Source organism: Macrotis lagotis, chromosome 8 (assembly GCF_037893015.1).
Source record: "Macrotis lagotis isolate mMagLag1 chromosome 8, bilby.v1.9.chrom.fasta, whole genome shotgun sequence".
Taxonomy (NCBI): Eukaryota; Metazoa; Chordata; class Mammalia; order Peramelemorphia; family Peramelidae; genus Macrotis; species Macrotis lagotis.
In genome coordinates, this window is record NC_133665.1 from 163,313,535 (window position 1) to 163,341,073 (window position 27,539).

General features: G+C 37.5%; 1 protein-coding gene across 2 annotated transcripts in view; it reads left to right on the top strand.

Moving 5' to 3' along the window:
• FRMD4B (FERM domain containing 4B) overlaps positions 1-27,539 on the top strand; it is a 349,156-nt gene that overhangs the window by 61,493 nt on the left and 260,124 nt on the right. For both annotated transcript variants that reach the window (XM_074198763.1, XM_074198761.1), the window contains exon 2: positions 26,844-26,971. The gene's annotated coding sequence lies outside the window, so the exon portion shown is untranslated. The remainder of the gene's footprint in view (positions 1-26,843; positions 26,972-27,539) is intronic.

Here is a 27,539-nt window from a genome sequence, read left to right on the forward strand (position 1 = left end):
CAGCCTTACTGTTATGACCACCATTACTTCTTCCAAAACTCTGTCATTTATGACTCAGTCACTTGACCTCTCTAGATTATAGATTCTTCACAGTAATTATGTAAAATGAAGGGATTGAGCTAGATGATCTCTAAGGGCACTTCCAATTCTATTAGTCTATCAATTAATATGATATTTCATCCCCTATACCCTCCTTACCCTCTAAATTTTGTGTTTTTATGGCCATCGGATTCATGCTTCCCTCCCTGGTTCAACCAGCCCATGGTTCAAGTCCATCTTCTTTAGACATCTAAGGACATTTGATCCACCTTGTCTATTGTTTACTTCTTCAGTCTTCTAAATTACCTTTCCTCCTCTATCCTTTTCACCCCCTCTATTTTTCATCTCTTGGTCTGAGAACAAAAATGGTCTGGGAAAAAACCATGAGAATCAGTTATGGTATAGCTCCATCCTGTTGACTCTTCAGACCAAACCACTCTTTCTTGACCACTAATCCTCTCTCTATATATGTTGTTTCCCCTTTGTTAAAATGGAAACTTTGGAGGCGGCTAGGTGGTGGAGTGGATAGAGCACCGGCCCTGGAGTCAGGAGTACCTGAGTTCAAATCCAGCCTCAGACACTTAATAATTACCTAGTAGTGTGGCCTTGGGCAAGCCACTTAACCCCATTGCCTTGCAAAAAAACATAAAAAAAATGTAAGCTTTGAGGGTAGGGAGGAGGGTCTTCATTTTGTCTTTGTTTCTCAGGATTATACTAAGATCATACTAAGTCATAGTAGGCTCTTGAAAAAGGTTTTCATATATTTGTTTATCAATATTTGATATTATTAATATCAACATTTGTTTATGAAAAGTATTAAAACAGAAAACTCCTTAAAAATAAACTAGTTGGGGCAGCTAAGGTGGCACAGTGGATAGAGTACCAGCCCTGAACTCAGGAGGACCTAAGTTCAAATCCAGCCTCAGACACAATACTTATTTAGCTGTGTGACCTTGGGCAAGTCACTTAACCCCATTGCCTTGCAAAAAAAAAGAAAAGAAAAAAAGAAATAAACTAATCTAAGCCCCTTTCATTTTGCAGATGAGGATAGGCTCCGATCCGTAAGGTGACTTGCCCAACATCACACCGGTGGAAAATAGCAGAGCTGGGATCTCCACTCAGATCCTCTTGAGTCCCAATCCAATTCTCTTTCCCTAATTCCCACTCTGGAGATCCAAATGGCCTTGCTGATGTTCTTTCCAACATATGCTATTCAATAGGCTACTCAGTTCTACAGCATTTCACTTTGCAGTTGAAATTTCAATGAATGCTGAGTTGTACAAACACATCTCATTCAGAGGATGATATGAAGGGACTTTGAAACCAGTGGGATCAGCCCTGAGAAAGAAAGGAGGAGGGTTACCATTGTTGCCTGTGCCAAAAATGTCTGGCAAGATAGATGTTTTTAATAATAGGCTCCTTAGAGTACATGGGCTCCTTAGTTACAGTGTTAGGAAATCCTTTGCCTTCACAGCTTTCATTTGGAGTTTCTTATGAGTCCAACATAAGTTAAAACAGGCCTGAGCTGTCACATCCTTCCAGTGTTTGGATAAGAAAGCCTTTGTATCTGAAGTGTTTATACATCAGCTGTAAAATGAGACACTTAGTGGAAACATTTGTTATGTAGCTGGCCTTCTTGGTGTCCGAGGTGCAGACTCGCCATATTTAATTTTCCCAGGTTATCTCCGGGTCCTGTGGTACTTGTCCAGACATAGTAATTGCTCTGACAGGATATCAAGAAAATTGAATCAGCGTCTTGACCTGCCTCTCAACTTCCCTAGCTTCAGTCAGGTCCTCTTAGATTTTCTGTGGTGTTTTCATCCTCTCCTCAAAGAGGAATCAGAATATCATCATCTTTAGAGTCAAACAGTCCATCTGAAAACATTTAGGAAGTGCCAACTGTGTGCCAAGAACTGACCGAGGTGCTGAATACCCAAAGACAAAAGTGAAACATTTTCTGCCATCTCTGAACTTAAATTCTGATTTCTTTGACATCCTTTACAAATAGTATCTTATTTGTCCTTCATTACAACCCAATGAATCAATGGTGACCTCCGATAAGCTGAGCATCTCCTCTCCCCCCATGATAAGACTACCAAGAGAAGAATGGATGAGATTACTCAAGATTATGGGTATTACTAGATCTCCTTGGATCACCAAAGACTTGACAAAGTGAACCTCCTCCCACATTACTAAAATAGATAACACACACACACACACACACACACACACACACACACACACAAACACACAAAACACATACAACACAAACAAACACATGATCCACAGCTTTGGAATCCAAATCTCACCTCTGATACTATATGTCTGATCATGGACAAGATACTATTTCTCCTTGGCAGAACTTCATTTTAAAAAAAAAGGGTTGGACTAGTTGGTCTCATAGACTCATACATTTAATAATGGAAGGGATCTCAGATGTCACTGAGTTCAAACCCTTCATTTAATAGAAATGACAACTGTCACCAGGAAAGGGGTAGTGACTTGCCAAAGGCCACTGAGGCAAAAAGTATCAGAGATGGGATTTGAACCCAGATCCTTAGACTCCAAGGTCCCTGCCCTTTCCACTCTGAGGTAGATTCTACTATTATCCCCATTTTACAGATGAGGAAACTGAATTCTGAAAGGACAAATGACTTATTGAGAATCACACATTTAGTGTCTGTCTCAAATCAGGTATCCCTTACTCCCAATCCAGTACTCATCTCTCATGCCAAGTGACCAAAGCCATGCTACTTAGTAAATATCTTCATTTTTAAAATAGCAATTGGGTCTGTAATTTCACAGATATAGTGAACATCCAGGTGAGAAAATGCCCTCCACCTGTGCAAGTTGGCATCTTGTCTTGAACTCCACAGTCTTAGAAAGCTACTCTGAGCACTGAAAGTTTCAGTGTCCTGGGTCTCTCAACCAGTGTTTGTCAGAGATGGTGTGGTTCTGGGTTTTTTTTTGACTCCAAGGTCAGCTTTCTAACCATTATATCATATTAGTCAGCTTTATAAGTAGTAGAATGATGTATAAAGGAAGCCACTGTGATTGTCATCCTCCTCCTTTCAATGGAGTTCAGATAAAAATGATGGGAGGAACAAATGAGGAAACATTTGTAAAGTGCTTGGCAGATCATCTGGCACCTGATAGATGCTATATAAATATTAAATGCTATTATTATTAATATCATTATTGTTACTATTATTATTTCCTTTCAAGCTTGTTGAGGTTCAATCAAATAGTATTTGTAAAATTCTTTGAAAACCTTAAAGCACCATATAAATGCTATCATCTTCATCATCATCATCATCATTATCATCATCTTCACCATCACCACCATTATCATCATCATCATCATCATTCTATTTCTCAATGGAATTCAGATACATATGGTCCTAGGAATACCCTATACTCATTTAAAAATTTATTTTTCTATGGACTCTTTTACTAGGGGATGAAGCAACAACTTTTCATGACCCTGAGCAAGTTACTTAACCTCTGTTGTTTCTGTTTACTCATCTTTAAATTGAGGCTAATTATAGCCCCTACCTCCAGGACTGTTGTGAGGATCAAATGAGATGATGATGATGATGATGATAATAATAATAATAAATAGTAGTAGTACTACTACTACTTATCAGACTGTCTAGCACATAGTAGGCATTATAGAGCTTTAGCTATTATTATAATTTTTGTTATTGTTATTAATTGAATAAACATGTTGGGATGCAAACTTCTCTTTTTGCTGTTCAGTTGTTTCGGTCATGTCTGTCCCTTCATGACCCCATTTGGGGTTTTCTTGTAGAGATACTGGGGTGATTTGCCCTTTCCTTTCTTCAACCTATTTTATAGATGAGGAAACTGAGGTAAAAGGGATTAAGTAACTTGTCCAGGGTCACATAGCTAGTAAGTATTGGAGGCCAGATTTGAAGAACAGTCTTCCTGACTCCAAGTCAAGTGTTCTAATCACTGCAATACCATGTACTGCCTAAAACCTTGAGACAAGTCCACAAGCAAATGGTGTGACAGGGATATGTAATTCAAACTAATCTCACATGATTTTGAATTTTTCTTCCAGGTCACTATATTTTGAAAGCTTTTTACCCCATCAAGTTGGAGATTAATTTTTATTGTTCAAGGCCCTAAAGATTGTTGGGATCTGAATTTAAGAGACTTGACTTTCATGTTGAAAACTTCATTCTCTGTAAGGTTACATATAGTTAGTTGCATTTTTAGCTGTGATTAAAAAGGATATTTCTCCTTTCAGATCAGTGGGATTTTTTGTGGTGTTTTTTCTTAAGAAATAATTCTCTTCTGGCTTGATTGTCAAAACATCTATAGACAACAGGGTCTGAACTTAATATTACCCAAAAACCAAGGCTATCTTTAGAAATGGAACTTCTGTGAACCCCTAGCATTGAGATGCTGGGGTTCTTCCCTTGTTCAACATTACCCTTATATGATATTTCCAGTTCTCCTCTCTTTAGCTGCCTCAAATAGAAATCTTCCTACCAGAGCAAAATTATGCCTGGGACCTGTCACTGGTTAGCTTTACAGGAGATTATTGGAAAAGCCAGATGTAAGTTTAAGCCCAATCACTAAAACAAGGGGAATTTTTTTTAAAGGGTCCTCTTAGGAAAACAAGCCACAGCTAAAATGAGCCAGCTGATGGGAATTGATGTGACTGCTGTGTTATCCTTAGATCTTTTCCTTTCAGAGTGGTTGAGATGTTATGAGCCGTTACAGCTGAGGTCCTGTTGCACTCAGATATGAAAGGTGAAATGATGTAATTAGGCAGAGCTCATTAAATCAGTTAAATGGTCCTGGAGTATGAACCAGAGAAATATAATTTACTAAAATATTTGGGGCCATTAGTATGCAGTGAGAATAATAAGAAAATAAGCAATGAATAGAAAAGATAAGTTCGCTGCAGGGGGAAAAAAGTTAATCACCATGAATCTCTGGCAGCCAGGACTTTTTTAATGGTATCTTCTGAGGAGGTTTTTTTTTTAGCCTATAAAACTGTGCAAAAGTTGCACATATTTACCCAGAAGATAAGCTCATTCGTATTCACCTAAAAGATTATGTACACTGAGAGTTTGTGGAGATCAGAGATGATTGATTCTATTTCAAAAAGAACCAGCAGGTGGGTGCACTTTCAAATGATACCCTTGTGATCTGATTTCCCTGGTAACCAGGAGTGGGGACCCTCAAAATGATTCTAAGAAGCCTCTTTCCCCTGGATGGGATAAACCTGCTATTTAAAAAAAAAAAGGTGGAGCAGCTGATAAATTCTTATCTTCTTTGGGAAGGTGGAGGAAGCAATGAAGGACAATGGGATGGGGGAAGTGACTTGATATAAACCTGATTTTTTTTTTTGCAAGGCAATGAGGTTAAGTGACTGGCTTAAGATCACACAGCAAAGTAATTATTTAAGGGTCTGAGGTCAAATCTGAACTCAGGTACTCCTGACTCCAGGGCCCATGCTCTATCCACTGCGCCACCTAGCTGCCCATATGCTTATAAATTTGAATCAGTTCTTTATGTAAGGTGGTCCAAAGTCTTAAGCAATTAAAGGTTTTTAAACTTTTTTGTGGTAAATTTTTTGTTTATTTTAAACAAATACAAAATGAGGAAAGAAGAAGAACATTGCATTTACACAACAGAACATAGGAAGGATTCAATGTAAAATAATGAATTTCCATTTCAAGAAAATCTGTATAATAAATCTCATACATTGTTTGCTAAGCTCCCCAGCTTTTCTTTGTTTCCTTGTAGATTTTCTTTTGTTCTTGACTGTACCCTTTTTACTTATTTTTCCTTCTCTCTTTTGTCCCACCTCTCCCTAAAGAAGGCTACAATTAACATATGTATATATACATACAAACATAAATATTTATAAATACTCATATATACCCATATACACTCATACACATATATGAAAAACTATACTGTGTTTATTTCCACTTGTGATCTCTTTCTCTGAAGGTGAATAGCCTCTTCTATTATAGCTTTGCATATTTTTCAAAATCAACCAGCTCACCATTTCCTTACACCACAACAATATTCCAAAACAATCACATCCTGAGAGAGAGACTGTCTCTGAAAGTCCCCCCCCCAATTTTCTGAATCCCTTCTATTCTTGGTTACATTGGTTTTATTTATACAAGAAAATTTTAATTTAAAATAATCAAAATTATCCATTTTTTACTTCAACAATGCTCTCACTTTATATTTTAAGGTCTGATGTTACTGTCTCCTTCTTTTGCATTTTTTTCTCCTAGTTTCTTTGAAATTCCTTTTTGTTCTTCCAAATGATCTTTGCTATTATTTTTCTAAGACAATTTTTTAAAGTAATTTAATTGGGTTGGCTTTGAATAAATAGATTAGTTAGGTAAAATTGTCTTTTTAATTAGCTATTAAAATTTTAAGCCATTAAAACTGAAGAGCAAAGTCTTATAACTGCATGAGCTTAAAATTGCCCTGATACTTTTAGGACACTGTTAATCCTGCAAATGGTACCTTTATCAGAGAAAATTGTTGCAAAGATTTTCCCCTCACTTACCTGCTTAAGAGAAGATCTAAAAAATCAAAGATCAGAGATGTAGGCCTAGGGAGACAACGTGACTTGGAGTCAAAAAACAATCGATTTCAAGTTCAATTTCTGTCATCACCCTGTATGAGCCTGGGTGAATCACTTGATCATTCTTTGCCTCAGTTTCTTTACCCATAAAATGGAAATAATAATTATTATAAACCCTACCTTATAGGGGCATGGGAGACAAATAAGATTACAATTTGGAATCAAAGATCCTGGACTCAAATCTCAGGTTCTACTACCACCTTAAGTTCCCTTACCTCTCTGGGCTTCAGTGCCTTATGTGCAAAATAAGGAGGTTATACTTGCTCTACATTTGTGATCCAGAGTGCTTTGCAAACTACAGAAGACTACATAAATTTAAGTTATTATTTTGTATTCTTACATGAATTCTCTTGTTTCCATCACTTGTCCATATCCTTTTAAAATTCCATTTCCCTGTTTGGTCTTAAAATACCTGCATTTTCTCTTATTGGATCTACTGGTTCAACAATATATCATTCTCAAAAGCCTCTCATCCCCCTTGGGTTGGCCTCCATTTTCAAATTTCAGACAATCTTATCTCTGAACCCTGAAATCCAGACAGTGCCTGGCGTTCCCTTCTCTAGCTGTTACAGTGGTTTAAAGTGTGTGTGTGTTTACCATCTCCCCTAACATTCCTATCATTCCCACTTCACTAATTGGTTCTTGGTTGATAGTAAAGTCAATGAGTCACTGATCCTTTTGGATCCTCAGTTTCTCCATATGAAAAATAATACTAAAAAATACTTGTACCTGCCTCACAAAGTAATTTATATAAAGTGAGATAAAATGTATATAAAAAAGTTGGCAAAGCTCCAGACAAATGTTTTCATAGAAGTTTAGGAACATGGATGAGAAATTGATCATAAAAAGCAAAATCACATAAACTTCTTTCCTTCTTTTGTCCTGATAGGAAAAACAGAAATTTTCCAACCAGAACAAAATTAGACAAAGTTGGGCTATGAGGAACTGAAATCCAAGATAAGTAAGGAGATTGAAAGAGTAGGATTCTTTGAGGAAGGATGGAAAAGAAATGCTGCAGGATAGAAACAGGAAAAAGTTGTCTCAGTTTAAAAAAAAGATACTAGAGAACTTAATAGTGAATTCTGGTAATATTTGTCCTTCATTTTCAAAGAAGACCACTACATCTGAAAGATGATGTCATAACAAGTATGTGAACTGAATTTGAGTGAGGGAGATACTGTGCTAAGTCACCAACCTCACTTTCTCCTCCAGAGCCATCTAGGTCCAGTGGCCAGATAGGAATCAGAATGACTGGAGATGGTCCTGGATGTGAGGCAGTCAGGGTGAAGTGACTTGCCCAAGGTCACAATAGATAGTAAGAGTCAAGTGTCTGAGGCCGGATGCAAACTCCCATCCTCCTGACTCCAAGGCCGGTGCTCTATCCACTACACCTGTAGAATTCTGGAGTAGCTCTTTAAAGGAATGGTTTCTGATAACTTAGAAAAGAAGAAAAGAGAAAGCATAAGACCATTAAGAAAAATAATGCCACACTAACCATCCTTCTTTCTTTTTTGTTAAACTAATAGATTAAGATATTGTTATGAATGTAGTATATTTGAGTTTCAGTAAAACATTATATCCAGATGGATAAGAAAAACTTCAGTGACTTCCCATTGAGAAAGAGCACATAAGCACATGAGAGAGAGACAGAGACAGAAACAGTTTCATTGCCTCTCTCAGGATAACCAAAACCTGCCATCAAGACCCATCCTACCAGGCAGCTAGGTGGCACAAAGGGGCAGCTGGTTGGCTCAGTGAAGAGCACCAGCCCTGGAGTCAGGAGGACCTGAGTTCAAATATGAGCTCAGACACTTAATAATTACCTGTGTGACCTTGGGCAAGTCATTTAACCCCATTGCCTTGTTAAAAAAAAAAGACCCATCCTACCTTCTATTATCTTCAGCTATATTCCTAAAAACAGACATATATGTTCATGCACACTCATACCCACACAGAGCATCCTCAATCTGGAATTTTAAGTCATTTGTAATTAGACTCCCACCTATCTCTCTAGCCTTATTTCCTACTATTTTCCCTTCAGGTAGTCAACATTTCAGCCAAGCTGCACTATCAGAATTTCCCCACACAGCTTATTTTGTCTCTTTCTGACATGTATTTACACAAAAGGCTCTATGTGGCTGATACTCATTCACTCTTTCCCCATTTCCCCTTCTCAGAATCTTTGTCTTTCTGAAAGACTCAATTCAAGGGCTGTCTCTTCAATAAAGCCTTCCCTATCCGCTTTCTCCATTTTCCTTTTATGTATGTGAATGTGCAATCCACATGTATTGTATGTTTATAAAATGTGCATTCTGTCTACTTTGCATCTCTCAGTAGACTATAAGAGCCTCGAAGGCAGATCCTGCTTCATTTTTGCCTTTGTTTCCACAGGGATCTCAACCTAGTAAATTATGGGCTGGGTAAAGTGGGTTTGTTGTTTTTTGACAGAACCTATAATTCCATTAGAGAGAATTTCAGGTGATGATCTCCCTCGGCCATTGCACATCTCTGAAACTTAAAAGTCTTACAAAGCAGTGCAGATGACAGAAAAGTTGAGAAGCTTATCCAGGGTCACCCAATATATGTCAGAGGACAGGACTTAGCCCAACTCTTCCTGATTCCAAGGCTGACTGTCTATATACTGCTATGTACTGTGTCTCAAAGAGTCAGTGCTGGGGCATCTAGGTGGTGCAGTGGATAGAGCACCAGTCCTGGAGTCAGGAGGACCTGAGTTCAAATTTGACTTCAGACACTTAATAATTATCTAGCTATGTGACCTTGGACAAGTCACTTAACCCTATTGCCTTGCAAAAAGCTTTTAAAAAAACCTAAAAAAAAGTCAGTGCTTAGTAAGAGTGAATTAAGTCGAAGAGAAGGTATCAAGAAATGAACTGTTTGGTGGTAAAATGAAGTGAATTTGAAACTTGTCAATCAATTGAGCCCAGAGTAGCAACTAGACTTTTTTTTTTTTTTAGGTTTTTTGTAAGACAAATGGGGTTAAGTGGCTTGCCCAAGGCCACACAGCTAGGTAATTATTAAGTGTCTGAGACCGGATTTGAACCCAGGTCCTCCTGACTCCAGGACTGGTGCTTTATCCACTGTGCCACCTAGCCACCCCTAACTGCACCACCTAGCCACCCCACAACTAGACTTTTAACCTTGGTGCCAAGGATTCTTCTTTGATAATTTGGTGAAACCTATGAAAGAACCTCTTTACAAAATAAGACTTTTAAGTAATTGAAGGAAACATTAAATTTTAAATAGAGGTTGGTGAAAATAAAGATAGAAAATACAGATATACACAGAGGTATTAACTTGGATTGGAATACATTATATATATATATATATATATATATATGCCTATGTAATAAACACATATATTCAAATACCTAAATATGTATAATTATATGTACATGTGAGTATATATGTGTGTGTGTGTGTGTGTGTGTATGTATGCAGATAATATATGTTTCTTGTGATTGGAGATAATTGTTCCAAGACTGAGGATACATGATTTGTGTTGATATCACTTAATTGCTTTGAAGTTCCTACTTCTTAAGATTTTGATTCTGTGATCCTGTAAAGTTTTGAGGCTACCAATTAAAAAATCTTTGATCGGCAATATCCCAGGACCAAAATCTTCCATTAAGACTCATCTTCAGGGGCAACTAGGTGGCACATTGAATAGAGCAGCTGCCCTGAAGTCAGGAGGACCTGATTTCAAATCCTACCTCAGATACTTAATAATTACTTAGTGTGAACTTGGGCAAAAACAAAAAGAAAAGAAAAGAAAAGAAAAGAAAAGAAAAGAAAAGAAAAGACAGATAAGAAAAGAAGAAAAGACCCATCCTCATCTCTACTAAATTTGGGGGCAATAGGATCATAGATATGATGCAGATAAGCTGTGCTGTCTTACAGTTGGTCCAGCAAATGATAATGAAGAGAAGGGACTCTGGTTAATGTCAAACCACACTGCACAGACCTGTTAAAGTCAGCCTGCTTTATTAAAATGTCCAATATGCTGAGGAAGCTTTACTTTCTGTCTTAGAAGCCATGAAACCCTTCTAGAGGCTGCTTGGTTTGTTTATTGGAATTGGTTTGATGCAATAAGCTAAGTGACATCTTTTCCACTAGGATTTATTAAAGAAGACTGGACTTGCTGACTTGGACTTGGGAAGAAATTAGGATGATGTCACAAAGCATTTATTAAAATACCAAACCTGGAGAGGGTCGAGCAAAAATCCTGTTAAATTCTGAAAGTGTGAATAATTCCTCTGCTCTCTGATCCTTGTATTTAAAAAAAAAAACTGAATATAGATGAGCTCAAAGCACTGAACACTAGTTCACTTGGGACAAATTGATGAAATTATTAAAGTTCTCTCAGTCTTGAATGTTTCTGAATATTTTTGTGAAGCTCTGGCAAGTCTTGTAAAGTGACCAAGAAGAATGTACAGAGGTCTGAGGGGACCTCTTGAAGGTATCTGAGATGTTGAGAAGTCAGGATCAAGCAGATCTGCCTCAAACTTTTTGTCTCTTGGGAACATCCAGAGAGACAATCCCCAAGGACACCTTGAAAATTATTTAGAGTAAGCTAGTGACTGAGAGGAGAGGAAAATTGAGGAAAATCAAAAGTTCATTGATTTTTGAGTTATTTTATTTTAATTTAAGCCCTTCATTTTAAATATATGATATTGGATCTGAGTTCAAATTCCACCCCTTCTACTTATTCTATGTGAGCTTTTGGGATCAGAAGACCTGGGTTCAAATGCCACTTTTGCTTTTTACTACCTTTTTTATAATCTCTCTTTGCCTCACTTTGAAGTGTTAGATTCTATCTGAGTCCTTAAGCCTAGTTTTTTTTTTGTTTATTTTAATCATGAATACCTTTGGCAGCCTGGGGACATCTATAGATCCCTTATTTGAAAAATGTCTTTAAATGTATAAAGTCAAATACTTTGGATTACAAAGGAAATCAATTATATTAAAATGCAATTAATAAAAAAAACTTTTTAAAATCAAGGACCAAATCCATGATATGGTTTATTAGATATCTCCCAGTTTCAAAAACTATGAACCAGCATGGAATGTTCTTTGAAACATCCACAATTTTGATTAAGACACTGTCATTTTTTTTTATCCATAGTCAGTCTTTCTCTTTCCTTTTTTTAACTCATATTTATATAATTTTTCTGTGTATATATGTTTCCTTTATATATGTTATCTCAGTTGATCCTCACAATAGCCCTGAAGGTAGGTGTTATTATTATCTTTATTTTACAAATGAAAAAACTGAGGTAGATAGAAGTTAAATTACTTGCATAACCAGTAAGTGACTGAGGTTGGATTTGAACTCAGGTCCTCCTGCCTCTAGGACTGGCACTATATTCACTGTTCAGTTAAGCTGTCTCATTTTTATTCTTTAAATCAAATTGTATGTACTTCTCTGGGTAATTGAAGCTTCATTGGAACTTCCAGATCTAATGTTCTGTAGTCACAGTTTTTGAGAAATGAGGGACCACAATTATAACCACATGTAGCATTGGTTCAACACTTGATTGGGGAATTGGGAAAATAGTGGATTTTGGTATCAGGCAACTTGATAGTACTGCACAAACTTCTGTGTGATCGCCATGATGCCATTCAGCTCACAGTTCTCCTTCCATTCATGCCTAAGATCAATTATTTATCCATCAGGAGAAAAATCTTGATCCTGATGCATGAATGTAGTAAGTGACACATACACTTGCTTCCATATTAGGCCCTCATCCAGTTGCATTATTTTATATCCATCTCCCTCGAGAGGCTATCCTAGTTCTCATTGAGGAAGTCCTGAAATATTCAATCAACAATGGGTCATCTGTAAGATCTGATCCTTGGATGGAGCTGTGGAACCCATCTATAGCACATCATTTTCATTCATATCCCCTCATATTGGATTACTCTTCCTAATATGTTGTCTTACCTGTCATCCTTCTGCCAAGTTTAACTGAATTCAGCAAAGATAAATTAAACATTTCCCATAGCATGGGCAGAAAGACAGTGTGGTTTAGTGGAAAATTAGATGACTTCTAAAGCAGGAAGACCTGAATTCAAATCCTTTTTCTGAAATGTTTAGGTGGGTCACCACTACCTTCAGTGCCTCTAGTCAACTTTCCAAGACTAAGTTTCTTAGTTCTCCTTAATGTTAGTACTTTTTCTCTCCAATTATATCTCCAATATTTCCTGATTATCTATGTATTATGTCTATCCAGACCCTCCTAGTTAGATTATCTTCCTAATAGTAGGTAGATAGCATATTGCATATTATCTATGTTGGGTGGATTATCTAGAGATAGTTTAGATAGAGAGAGGTCAATAGGTAGATAGATAGATGGATGATAGATCAATGGTTGGAAGGGAAATAGAATATTTAGACAGGAGAAAGATGGAAAGAAGAATAGCTAGATAGCTAGGAGAGAGAGAGAGAGAGAGAGATAAATGGATAGATGGATAGATGATGGATGGTCTTGTGTGTACCTAGTTGTTAACTTGTTTCCTCATTAGACTCTGAGGTTCTTGAGGGCAGTATCTCTTTATACCATTCTTTGTCTCTAGTGCTTAGCACATGGTAGATATTTAGTGAATACTTGTTGGCTAATATGTTTTGCAAACCTTATAAGCAGTATTTAAATGTTAACTATCATTATTAGTTATTTATATTATTTGATTGATTGCCAGAGCTTTCACAGAAAGTTATTAAAGTCAGCATCTGCTAGTAGATTTGGTTTGTCATTAAAGATGCTCCCATACAATCCCTGTGTCTTAGATATGCCACAGTTTGAGGCCAAGCTGTTTAGCCCTTCCATAGAATTTGGAACCCAAAACCATTCATTTCTTTTTCTGTGTTTTTTTCAGGGGTATATTATGAAAATATGAAATTCATTTATGGGTTCGTAACTTGTAGAAATCCCTGCTCTCCTTCTGGCCTCTCAGAACATATGATGATAATTTTGGCCAACATGACTCAACTAGCCAGCTGTCTGTTGGCAAAATAGAATGTGTGTTCTCAGGACAGCTGTTTGCCAGTTGTTGCCAAAATCTTGGTATAAGTCTCAGGCTGATTTTTTTTTAATACTTTGGCACATTTGCTCATTACTGTACTGACATGTCTTGGTTATGATCTTCTTGGACCATCTGATGTTATACAACAATAGAGAAGATAGGTATTCCTGGACCCTCATTAGTTTCACACCTTTCCATAGATGGTAAGCAAGAGGAAATTCAGTTTTTAGTTTCTAAATTTGCTTCCTTTACCAAATGCTCTTGGGAGTGAAACCCATCCATACTCTCATTTTGTTATCCCAGGTTCATAATCTAAGAAGACACCAAAAAAGAAGGAACAGGCACTTCTTTAGGTCCACCATGATTGGGGGTGAAGGGAGGAGTTATGAATCATCTCCTAGAAACCTCCCCATTAGGTATAGCAGGTACCTGGATAGATAACTCTCATAAGCCCCTTTTTTTTCTCCAGGTATCATCTCAGGAATGCTTGGGGACAAAGAGATTTATTCCCTGCATCCCCCACTGATATTTTTAGTATTTACCCAAGATAACTTTGAATGGCCTCCTGAATTCTTCAAGAGATATTTGAATATGAGGAATTTTTCTTGCTATCTTGAACTACAAAGTATATACTTTTGTGGATAAACTGAGTAATTGATAGTTTGCCTCCTTCCTTCTTTCTTTGCTTCCTTGCTTCCAAAATATTTCCTTAATGATCTTTTATTTAGCATCACTTTTGTTTCCCAGTAACTCCCATGCCCTCCCATTACCACCCCAAAGAAGTGTCTATCCTAATAAAAAAGTAATTAAGCAAAACTCATCAACACATTGACCTTGTCTTACAAAGGATGCCTCATTATGCATCTATAGCTCACCACCTCTCAGCCAGAGGCAAGAGGCATATTTCACTATCTCTTCTCTGAAATCACAATTGATTACTGAACTAAGTTATGATTGGTTACTGAACCATCAGAGCTCTAAAGTCTGTTGATGTTATCGTCTTTTCATTAATGTTGCATTGCATAAATTGTCCTCCTGGAATGTCAGGTTTTTAGTGATTTGAACAAAGTAATCTCTGTTGATTTGCCTCAAGTAATTTTGGAAGATTCTAAGTTTTAGATGGGTCATGATTTGTTCTGATACTGGGCTAACCATATTGATCCATTTGCTGTTCTTCTCATGAGATATCTCATCTCTGTGCCTTTGTACAAAGTGTCTCTCATATTTGTGAAAAATTACATCTTTATTTTCACAAATTTTAAAGTGAAATCTGGCATTTCCTTTGGTTATTTTAAAATGTTATTCTTAAGCATCTATCTATAAGCTTCACCAGACTGCCAAAGGATTGGTGGGAGAGGTCCAAAAAGCCAAAAAGATGAAGACCTCCTGCTCTAAGATTACTTTCTATTCATTCTACATGTATCTTATTTATATATGCACACATGCATAGATATGTACATGCCAGATACATATATGAATATTTACATGTATAGAGAGAGATACAATGGGGGTTGGATCCTCCATTAGAAGGTAAGGTTCTTGTGGTTTTTTTCCCTTATATCCCCAGAACTTAGCAAAGTATCTGGCATTATTTGTTGATTGATTGACAGAGGAAATTCTTCTGCTAGGAATTCCCCCCCCCCCAAAAAAAAAATCACAGATCTTTGATATATTGGCAAAGATGTATCTCTCTCTCCTGAAGCCCTGGCTGCCGGTGAATTTATGAAAGCTGGAAAGCACACTGGGCATGGGGTTATTGAGTTCAACTCTTTGGTTTGGATCCATATTCTGCCAGTAGCTAATTATGTGACCTTCTATATTCTAAACTCTGACATTCTATGTTTGATAATGCACCAAAATTTTCTCTTTTTTTTCACCTAAGGCACTTTCAGATCTAACATTCTGTGTTCTAAAGATCCTTTTAATCCTAACATTCTATGTTCTATTTTCTATTGGATGTACTTCCAATGTTTTATGTCCTATGTTCTATGAACTTTTCCAACCTTAACATTCTCTATTCTGTTGTCTCCTTGCTCAATATTTACTGTTTTATGTTTTGTAAATCTTAAAATATAGGGTTAAAATAAAATGACAGAAAATATAGGTGAGACATGAAGTTTTATTTTCCAGGATTTACCATGAAACCTCTAAGTGGAAGCCATCTATCCAAGGTGGCGACCCTGAAACAAAAGAGAAGGGAAATTTATTCATAAACAAAGGATGAGAGAAATCATGAACCTCCTTGTAGGTCTGTCTATGAGACTGCTCTATATAAAATAGTATAATTACTTGTCAAAGACTATTATCCTTTCACAATACTATCAGAACAATTGTTATCTCTTCCTGGATTTCAATATACTGAGGGCCGGACTAATTTTCCAACTTTTCTAATCATTTGTCTTCCTGAGTTCATAATTAACGTGGTGGGGGGGATATCCACTGATTTTGAATTTTTAACCTGTTGGCGAAAATGACTGAGAAGTAAAGGCTGAGGACTTATGGAGGAAATCAGACTTTTTTACTAGGAAGATAGTTTAAAATACTTTCTCAATTTCTATGGCTATTTTAAGCCTAACTTTCTACCACCTTCCATGTTTCAAGGTGGAAATCCCACCCACCAATGCACCCATTTTATTTTGGAAGGTTCCACTCAGATCTAGAATTCTGTGACGTCTTGAGTTGACTTGGTTGGATTCATCAGCTTCCTTTCATTATTCCCACATGTATGTTTCACTAATAATTCACTTCCGATGGTAGATGGTTGACGCAAACATCAAAAATGAATATATGAATGTAACTATATACACATATATGCAAATGTGTGTATGTAGCTGAGTTCAGTTGTGTTCATCTCTTTGTGACTCCATTGGGGTTTTATTGATAAAGATACAGAGTGGTTTACCATTCCTTTTCCAGCTCATTTTACAGTTGAAGAAACTGAGGCAAACAGGGTGAAGTGACTTGCCCAGGGTCATATAATGGGACAGTATCTGAAACCAGATTTAAAACTTGGGCCTTCTTGACTTCAAACTGAGCACACCTAGTTATTCATATATATATACATATATATATAATTTTTATATATTATACATACATATGTATATATAATATATAATTAAAATATGTATGTATATATAATACATAAATAAAATATGTGTATATGTATAATATATACAAAATATGTGTATGTCCTATTTATATTTTATATACTCATATATAAAATATATGCACAATATATGTATATTTGTATGTAGTGTGTGTCTATATGAACCTAATAGACCATAGATTTTAGAGCTAGAAAGACCCATAGAACCCAGAATGTTAGATCTGAAAGTGCCTTAGGTGGAATGTTAGATCTGCTACAACATACACACATGTAAAGCCCTCTAAAGTTTGCAAAGCCCTCTCCAAATAATATCTCCTTTTGTGATTCTGAATTCTCTGAAGGCAGAATGGGCCCTTTTTGTTGGCCCCATGGAATGGTTGCAGTAGAACACAGCACTGGAGGTTGATTTTAGAATGCCCAAGCTAAGCTTTCTTTGTCTATTTTATCTGCCTGACTCCTATCATCTTGCAGGTTTTGTTGTCATGGACAAATTTGGACCTTGTGAGGTATATTGAAGGTGGAATTAGCTTTAAAATGCTCACACTGCCTCTTTTAGGTGGCTGCATCCATAGAATTTGACTGTCCTCTGGGGAGATTAAAGAAACTTGAGTTATGGATTTTTCCAAGTACTGTTATATAAAGCCTGTTGAATATTAATTCAGTAATAATTCACCTTTGAAATTTATGAGGCTAGAAGTAGAAGATGCTGTGATTAACCAGACCTATGGTCTATAAAATGAAGTCTAGTGAAGAAAAATAATTGCAAGCTGAGCTCTGACTTCTATTCCTGCCACACTTCCATTCTTAGCCTGCTGGTAGTTTTCAAACACTGGATTTCACAAGGCTCTGGTGGAAGGATGGCAGCAGAGAGAATCAATCATTCTCATCCTAATTAGAGTAACCACCAAGATGCTCTTTGCCCTAATACCTTTATTAGAGGAGAAAACCTCTATTAAATCAATCAAATGTATGAAAATAGGCATGGGGAAAGTCCTTAATCATTTGACAGGGACGAAAACCATTGGGAGAAAGGAAATGAAGCCAGAATATTCAGGTTAGTTGGAGAGTTAGTCACAACTTGTGGGACTTGCATAAAAACAGCTAGGTGGTTTGGAATCTGGTATTCCAATGATGGTTCAACCTGGTTGTGAAGCAGCTTCAGTCAAGTCTCTGAATGGTCATCCCTTGAGTCGGGAATGGGGAGGAGGAGGACCAGAGGAAGAGAAGTGAACATCAAAATATTGGAAGATTTGGAATTTCCTGGGGCAATAGCAATGCCTAATGGCAGCATCTTTATTGAAAAACAAAAAGATAGATTAAAGGAAAACATGATATTCTTAGTAAAGGCATCTTCAGGATTCTACGAGACACCCAGGAGAAAACTAACCCATACTCAGGGAAACTTCATGAGGAGCCTAACAAAGGGGAGAAATGGACTTCCACCAACTATGACCTATGTGTTATCACTTTGCCACATGTGCTCTATAAATTTCAGCCCCTGTTTTCCTGGATTTTTTATGTATCTATGATAGAATGTGTTACTATAGCACTTTAGTAAATACTTGTTTCTAAAAGCTAATAAAATGTGTCTAACTGAATGATAGCAACTGATAATGTAGCAAGCACACCAGTGGGGGCTCATGATCAGTAGCAACAGAAGGAAATTACTAATCCCACAGTTACTGCTACATTATTCTAAAGGGAGTTACTCAATTTATTGGGATAAGAAGATCATGAAAATAACTAGATAGGAGGTCCCTCAAATAATTTCCTTGTATTATCCTTGTCAAGGAGATCTCTTTCACTTGAAGACTACTTGTGATGGGGACTTATTATTTCTGGAGTCAATGCCATTGTACCCGTAATGATCCAAAATCGAGTTCCTAGTGCCTCCAACTCATTCATTGGTAGTGGTTCTGCTCTCTGGAAAATAACATGTGTTAGTGTGGAAAGAGCCTTATGCTAATGGGGCTACTTTGAAATTTATAGATGAAGAGTCCTTGAACAGTTGAGTGATTTCAATTCATTAAATACTGAGTTAATAACTTCCATGTACAAGAAATTGTGGGGGATGGGATGGGGAAGAAGAGGAATTTGACATCTACATAAGAAAGTTTACAAAGTAGTTCAAAGTGAGAGAAAGAAAGTACTAAAACTGGGGTGTGATCAGAAACAGATTCCCTAAAATTCTAAAGAAATAAATAAATAATGAATAAACCAAAAGGAATCTGACAGTAAGGTGACAGTTGAGGGGATTTAAGGATTCCACCAGTGGAAGTAAAGAGAGCATATATTCCAGGCATAGGAAACAGCCTATGCAAAGACACAAAGGTAGGACATGAGGTAGTCTGACTTGGTGGTAGAATGTAATGGTGCCAAACTCAAATAGAAACCAAGTTAGAAAACCACAAGTTAACATTAGGTTGAATTGTATTTTTATTTCTTTTGTTAAACATTTAAATCCGATTGAGACCACACTGGGAGTTTTAAACTCCAGTTTCAACAACCTCTTGTACATTGTATAGAATGCTAAATTTAATCAGGTAACCACAGTTCTAACTTACTAGCTGTGTGACCTTAGAGGCAAATTGCTTAACTTCTTTTGAAATTTCCTCATCTATAAAATGAGGATCATGAGAGTAGCTGCTTTGTAGGAGTGCCATGAGAATTGTACTAGGTAATATATTCAAACCTTACCCAGCTCATATGAGCGTAGCTCTGACTACTTCTATTGACTGGAATCTAGATTGTATGAAAGTGTATAAAGTGACATTTGTCTTGGAAGGTAGCTTGGAGCCAGCTGCTGAAAGGACGGCTTTTTAATTTGCTTTTTGCCCTAGAGGAGATAGGGAGCTATATACACCAAGGATTCTTGAGACTGGGAGTGACGTGATCAGATCGATATTAATAATCAGCTCTGAGAAAACCAGGTATCAGAAGGGAGAGGCTGGAAGTAGGAAGACCAGTTAGCACTCTAACACTCTACTAAAAAACAATTTGCAGGTGAACTGAAGTCATGTTGGAGAAGAAAAGTAGTACCTTTACAAGAGAAAAATGAGGACACACGTGTGAGAGATATGGTGATAAAATTGATGAGTTTCAGCAACTCATTGGCAGGCAGGGTAAGAAAGAGTGAAAAATCAGCAACAACTCTGAGATTGTGAAGTTGGATTACTTGAAGGATGATAGTTTGGAGTAGGGACAGGTTGGGGGGAAAGATAATGAGATTCATTTTTGACACATTGAGTTGAGATGTCTATGGGATACCCAAATGGATATAAAGCATAGTCACTCTGATACACTCTGACTACAGTTCAGAGAGAGCTATTAGGGCTCCATATAAAGACCTGGGATTCTTGACCAAGGTTATGGCCAGTAAATAGTAAATAGTAGAATCAAGATTTGAACCCACATCCTCTGATTGAAAACTCAGTTCTCTGATTCAAAATTCTTTCCATTATTCTAGGGTTTTCTTTTCTATGTAGGAAAGAATTGGGTTTATCTTATTTGTGTTGATACAACTTGCTCATCATACAACTTGCTCATCATTTCGAGAATTCCTCTTATCAATGAAATCTTAGGATCTTCCAAGATTCATATCCCTAACCCCAGTCTATCCTATTGATGTCTGTCTCTATTCACAATCCACTTCCTTCACTAACATGATAACTGTAGACTTTCTTTGCCCTGCTCGAGGAAGACTACTAGTGTGTCCTCTGTTTTATTTGACTAATCATATGGAACAGTCTGTATGGTTTTAAAGCAACAGGCACTGGGGTACCAACCTACTTAGAGAATGGCAATATAATTATCATGTAGTATGATACAGGATCTCCTGCTCAATTAATCATTTGTCTTAGAAACAGTAGATGGCACAGTTGTGGCACAGAGTAGACAGAGTAAGTTTGAAAATTGGGTTCTGTGAGTTTCTTCCCCTAAAGTTTAATTTCAGAATAATATGTATTGCGCTCTTTTGTGTGAGTGGTGACTCAGTGAACTCGGAATCGGGAAGACTCTGGCCAAATCACTTCACCCTGTCTGCCTCATGGAATGATTGCCTCAGTTTCTTCATCAAATGAGCCAGAAAAGGAAATGGCAAACTTCTCTAGTATCTTTACCTAGAAAACCCCAAACGGGGTCTCAAAAGGGTGAACACAACTGAAATGATTGAGCAAAAAAGAACCAGAAACTACAAGAATGCCCATCAATTGGGAAAGGGTTGACCAGATTAGAGTTTATGAAGGTCAAGGAATTAATTCTACTGTGCTGTCAGAAATGATAAAAGGGATAGTTTCAGAGAAATCTGAAAAGACTTGTATCAACTAATGCAGAGTAAATTAGGTGGAACCATGAGAACAGTTTATAAAATAACAACACCATGAGGACAAACAACATTGAGAGACTTAAGAATTCTGATCAATAAAATAGCCAATCCCAATTCCAGAGCATGGATGAGGAAGCAGTCTGCCCATAACATGGCCAATGTGGATATTTGTTTTGCTTCACTCTGCATGTTTGTTACTAGGATTTGTTTTGTTTTGTTTTCACATACTGGGGACAAAGGAAGGGGACAAGGGAAAAATAGATTTTTGTTAATTGAAAGGAGAATTGGGATTAAATCGCATTACAAGAACATCCACCAGTCTAGCTGGCTGGCTAGACACATCTTTCTATTCTCTTTTCTCATGCCAGAAATCAGGAAAATCTCAGGCTCATCAAATAACAAAGTAATATTTGCATCTCAGAGCAGTGGCAAGAACTCCAGTTAGATTAGAAAGGTCTGGACATGCTAATAAGTGTGTATTTGAACCGCCGTCTAATTTTCATTCTTTTAATCATAACTTGCCACTCCTCAGGCCCACTTTCAATAGACATTCATTCTGGACTCCATTCAAAGTCCTTCTGATTTTGGGTATTCATTGTTGGGCTGTCACCCCACATGGATCATGCTCACAGCAGGTTGGGGGCAGGGCCTGGTGAGTTTATTTGTGCCTTCTGAATTGGTTTGGAAAGTTGCCTGTTCATGTTAATTATCCTATGGGGATTGTTGTTGAAGTTGTTGGAGCCCCAAAGTCTGAAAAATTAAAGTCTTATTAAATATTTAATGATTATTTAATTTTTCTACATAGTCCACGTTGCTGGGGGGATTTTCTGGGCTTGAGGCCAAGGGTAGTTCAGTTGTGATCCTTGGTCTTGCATTTATGGATCTTAGGGTTTTAAAAGAATGCCTCTTTTAGGGAATTACCCCTAATAATGACTACAGGGAACACTTTTCCATTTTGTCCACAAAGGTCAGAAGAACATAATGGTGACGTAGAAGGTTGTGAGAGTTGTTTAGTGAAACAAGGAGAAATGTTTTGTTGCATCTCTTGTCTATGGGATAACTTTTCTTTAATGAGGTAAACATCAATATTTCCTGTATCAGTGATAGGCATAGAGCTTGGAAGGAACATCAGGCTAGAGATCATCTATTCCAACACCTTTATTTTACATTCAAGGAAACTAAGGTCCAAGAAAGTTGAATGACTTGCCCAATATTACCCAAGGGCAAGCATCATGGTAAAATTTGAATTCAAAGGCTGAAAATTCTTTTTTGCTGCTACTGTTCTTTGAGGAAAATAAAAAATAAAAAAGCAAAACAAAGCAAAAAATTATTTGAAATAAAGTAAGAATGAGGATGAAGACTGGTACTTATATAGGATCTTAAAACTTTTTACTAGCTTTATCTGATTTAAGCACCACAATGATCCTGTGCTATAGATATTGCATATATTGTTAAATGGATGAAATTGGGGCTGCTAGGTGGCATAGTGGATAAAGCACCGGCCCTGGAGTCAGGAATACCTGGGTTCAAATCCGGTCTCAGACATTTAATAATGACCTAGCTGTGTGACCTTGGGCAAGCCACTTAACCCTGTTTGCCTTGCAAAAAACCTAAAAAAAAAAATGAAAATATAGAACAACCTAAATTATGTTAAGTCATTGTTAAGTCTCAGATCTACATCTCTGCTAGAACTGGAGAGATCTTTAAAAGTTTTCCAAGTCCTCCTTCCTCATTTTGAAAATCAGAAAAACAAAAACTCAGAGGCTCCAGTGACTTGTTGACCCTGATACACCAAGAAATGGCAGAGTAGACCAGAGACCAGAATTAACCTGTGTGAATCTCTGATACCTCATTCCCCCAGACCTTTTTCTGAATTGTAGGGCTTGTCTGGGAGTACCCCTGTGACCATGACACTCTACTTGATAAAGAGTCAGACCAATAAGTCTTGGAGAAGGAAAGTAAGGCAGTTTTCTTATGGGTAACATGGAAACAAAACCAAAGTGTTACGTTCCTGAATGTTCCATGTCATTAAGTCTGCCCTCTGGTGTTCAAAAGAGAGTATTTGTGGGAAAGGAAAGGACGAGAACACTGGCAGGATTTCTTGTTTCATTAGAAGTATTTTTAATTAGTCAGTGATCATCAGAAAAATCAATGGAGAATCTCTTATTAAAGAACCACTAGTGCTAGGTGTAAGCGCATCCGTATGCATGTGTATGTCTGACCTGGACGTGCAATTTCACTGCTATAGACTGTGGGTGTTGGAGGGGAAGAAGCAGCTCTTCTGGCCAACATGGAACAGATTGCATGATTTATCTGCAAGATGTCTCACTCATCTCTTAACGACTCAATAGGTTATTCAGGACAGACTCTTTGGACAGCTGGCTTCCCTCCAGTTTATTTTGGCCATAGAGCCCAGACTCATCATCCGGTCTATTCTTTTCTCTCTCCATATTTAATTGTCTTTGCAGTGCAGGAGCAACCTATGACCACAAAGTAAATGTCACCATCTTCAGTAAATAAATAGTTTTATCAAGACCTACCTTGACAACCATTGAAGCATTCTGGGATAGACATGTATGGCCTTTAATCTAAACCAATATGATTTCCTGAATTCCTGTTGATTGCTTCCAAGAGGAAGGGAAACTCAAGCATAAGATGTTCCAAGGTGTTTAAATCCCCCTTTGCTAAAACAAACAAAAGTTAAACTCCTGGAGAAATGTTGTGTATATAATGTCAGATATAGTTCTTTATTGGGGTGGGGGTTGCTTAATTATTTTCCCATGTATAAACCTCCCCAAAATGACCATGATATATAAGATAAAAAGGTATCAAGAAAGAATATTTCAAAAAATATCTTTCTTCAGTCAAGCATGGATCATACAAGATATATAGCAAGCTGCAGTAGGGCTAAAGCTGATCTGATGTCTGCACCAATTCCATCGGTGGGGTCACCAAACTACCTAAGGAAGGAAAAACTGGCCCAGATTGGAAATGGAGAGCATCAAAGCTCCCATCCCCATCACTAGTGGAATTGATTGCATGGAAGTCACAAAGGGAAAAAGCAAGGAAGAAAGAAAGGAAAAATGAAGGAAGGAAAGAATGGAAGAAGTAAGAAAGGGAGGGGGTTGAGAGGAAAAAACAGAAAGAAGAAAGGAAATATGCAATTGCTAAAGCATCTATTACTTAAATCATTTTATCCCCACAACATTTTTAGTCATTTTCAGTCTTATCCAAGTCTACATGGTCCCATTTGGGTTGTCTTGGTAAAGAAACTGGAGTGGTTTGCCATTTTCTTCTCCAGCTCATTTCACAGTAGAGGAAACTGAGGCAAACTAGGTTAAGTGACTTGTCCAGGGTCACACAGCTAGTAGGTGTCTGAGATCAGATCTGAAGTTGACCGGAGGCCCAGATCACCTAACTGCCCTAACAATCTAGGGAGGTAGGTACTATTGTTATCCACATTTTATAGGTGAGGAAACTGAGTTTGGCCTTTCCTAGTTCTATTCTACAGATAGATTTGAACACAGGTCTTTCTGACTCCACATCTGGAGCTCTACCCATCATATGCCACCTGTCTGTTCTAAAATGACTGCTGCATTTCCAATCTTGGTGAAATAGGAAGACTAAGTCTTAAAAAAAAGAGCAACAACAAAATTCCCTTAGTTTGGTAGAGTTTTTTGTGGGACATATACCACCTTGTATGTTTCTTTAGTAAGTAATGTGCAAAAAAGGGGAAATACTTCCTTTTTTAGAATCAAACTGTCTTTTTTGAAGCACTGAAAACTGAGTATCATGAACTCTCATGACCATGCCCCTGAGGTTCCATTTATTCTATTCCCTCCAACACTTTCATTTGGAGACTCTAAATGCTAAGCAATTACCTGTGAGTGCAAAATATACAATAAGAGAATTGCAGGTACCTTGGAATAAGAAAGGATTTTATAAACTGACCCGTATCAGAGTTAGACTTTGTGGGTTCATAGAAGCGATGCTGAACGGGACCTCACCCAGTGACTCGACTTATACCTTACACATTGGAAATGGTGGTGGAGATAAGTGAAATTGTTTGATCAGTCATCTAGAGGAAAGATCCTTATTCCTGAACTCCTTCTTCTCTCCACAGAACCACACTGCTAAATCTGCCTCTTATCTATTGTAGGAAATCCTGAAGAAAGTCAGATTTGGAAGGGACTGGTGAAGGGCATATACTCCAGTGAATCTGAGCAGGAATTCCCTCTGCGTTGTCTGACAAGTCGTCCAATTGCCTTTTGAAATATTCAAATCTGGTTAGCTGGGTGATCCTGGGCAAGTCACTTCACCCTGTCTGCCTCATTTTCCTCATCTGTAAATGAACTGGTGATGAAATGGCAAATCACTCCAGGATCTTTGCAAAGAAAAGCCTAAGTGGAGTCATGAAGAGTCAGAAATGACTGAAAAACAACTGAACCACAAAATAATTTGGAGCTCATTAATTTCTTTCAAAAGTGTTTTAGTGATATTTTTTATAAATATCACTATCACTTCCCAGTGACTTATTCTTCACCCAATAGAACCCTCTCTTATAGAGATACATTTAAGCAAAACCAACCAATGTATTGAGCTTGTCTGACAATGTTTGCCTCATTCTGTTCCTATAATCCATCATTTCTCTATCAAGAATTAAAAGCCTCAGTTTCCTCATCTGTAAAATGAGCTGATGATGAAAATGGCAAAACCACTCCAGTATCTTTGCCAAGAAAACCCAAATGAGGTCATGTAAAGGCAGTTACCACTGAAAAACAATTGAACAACAAAGTAATATGGAACTAATTAATTCCTTTTAAAAATGTTTTAGTGATTTTTAAATAAATATCATGATATTATGACTTACTATTCACTCTTTTTATAAATATCATTGTCATATTATGACTTACTTTTCACCCAATAGAACCTTTTCTTATAAATAAAAAGTATAGTTAAGTAAAACCAATCAATGTATTGACTTGTTCTGCTCCTATAACCCATCATATCTCTACCAAGAATTGAGAAGTGGGATTTAAATTTAAATGCAAAGCCCTCTCCCCTACCATTCCCTTCGTTAGAATCTTATGGGTTGGGACAGGTAGGTGGTGCACTGGATAGAGCCCTGGAGTCAGGAGGACCAAGTTCAAATTTGACCTCAGACATTTAATAATTACCTGGCTGTGTGACCTTGGGCAAATCACTTAACACCAATGTCTTGCAAACAAACAAAGAATTTTATGGCTTAGTTGAGGAAGTTCCTTGCTGGGAGCATTCCTGAATACTTTGAACAGAGTGACTGGCATACAGAAGGTAGTTAATAAATGCTTGCTGACTAACTACTAATAAAAATCATAGGTTCATTTAAAAGAAGGAAAAAATCTAGTTATTAGTATGTGTGTGTGTGTGTGTGTGTGTGTGTGTGTGTGTGTGTGTGTGTGTCATTTCAGGGTTTGCGTTAGCACAATTTTCAAGGTCATTCATTGGAAATAGCCAGGGTTTCATCTGTATGTAGAAGTAGGAAACTCTAAATCTCCACTGGCAGGGGAAGAATTTGAAAGGGTGACAAGCCCTGGTAGGCCTGGCAAAGTTAGCAATGACCTGACCATGCCCCGGATGAAAGTTTAATGCATCCTTTCCCATCTTGTTCTGGAATTCAGATATATCTCTGTTCTCTCTTTCAGCGTTTCTCAAAGATCCTCGGAGGAAGAATGTGCAAAAGAGAAAGATGACGACTCTGCATCCCAGTGAAAAGCTGAGGAAGATTACAGAGGAGACAGAACGACAGCCGAAGAATACAGACTAGTTAAAGGTATGCACAGCACACTGAAATCTTTACCCGCCGATGCATGTTTTAAAAGAAAGGTCGATCTACCCGGTGATGCAGATTCAACTGGCAAGATTGAATGAGTGCGTCAAAGCTGAATATTTCAATTGCCACCTTTTGATGAGGGAGGAAAGTGGGACGACAAAGGGGCAAGGAAATCGGGGATGGACATTCTTTCAAATCCAGGTGTGTTTGGAATGGCAGGACTGCTGCTGAGGAGGCAATGGCAACTTAGGCAATGAGAAATGCTGGGAAACCCAACCCCAGTGATAATGATCTTTCTAACAATAAAAATACTCTATGGTTGTAAAGCCTTTCACAGTTTTGAAAAGTCGCTTTTACATTAGCTCATTTGACCCTCACATCAACCTTCTCAGGTTGACAGGACAGAGATTAGCATAATCCTTATTTTGCCACCAAGGGAACAGATATTCAGGGAGGTTCTCTTCCTCCTTCCTTGATCAGAATTACATGGTCAGTAAGTGGTGGGGCTGTGACCCATACTTATCTTCTATTTTCTCTGTGATTCTTTGTCCTAGAGGACCTATTGGAG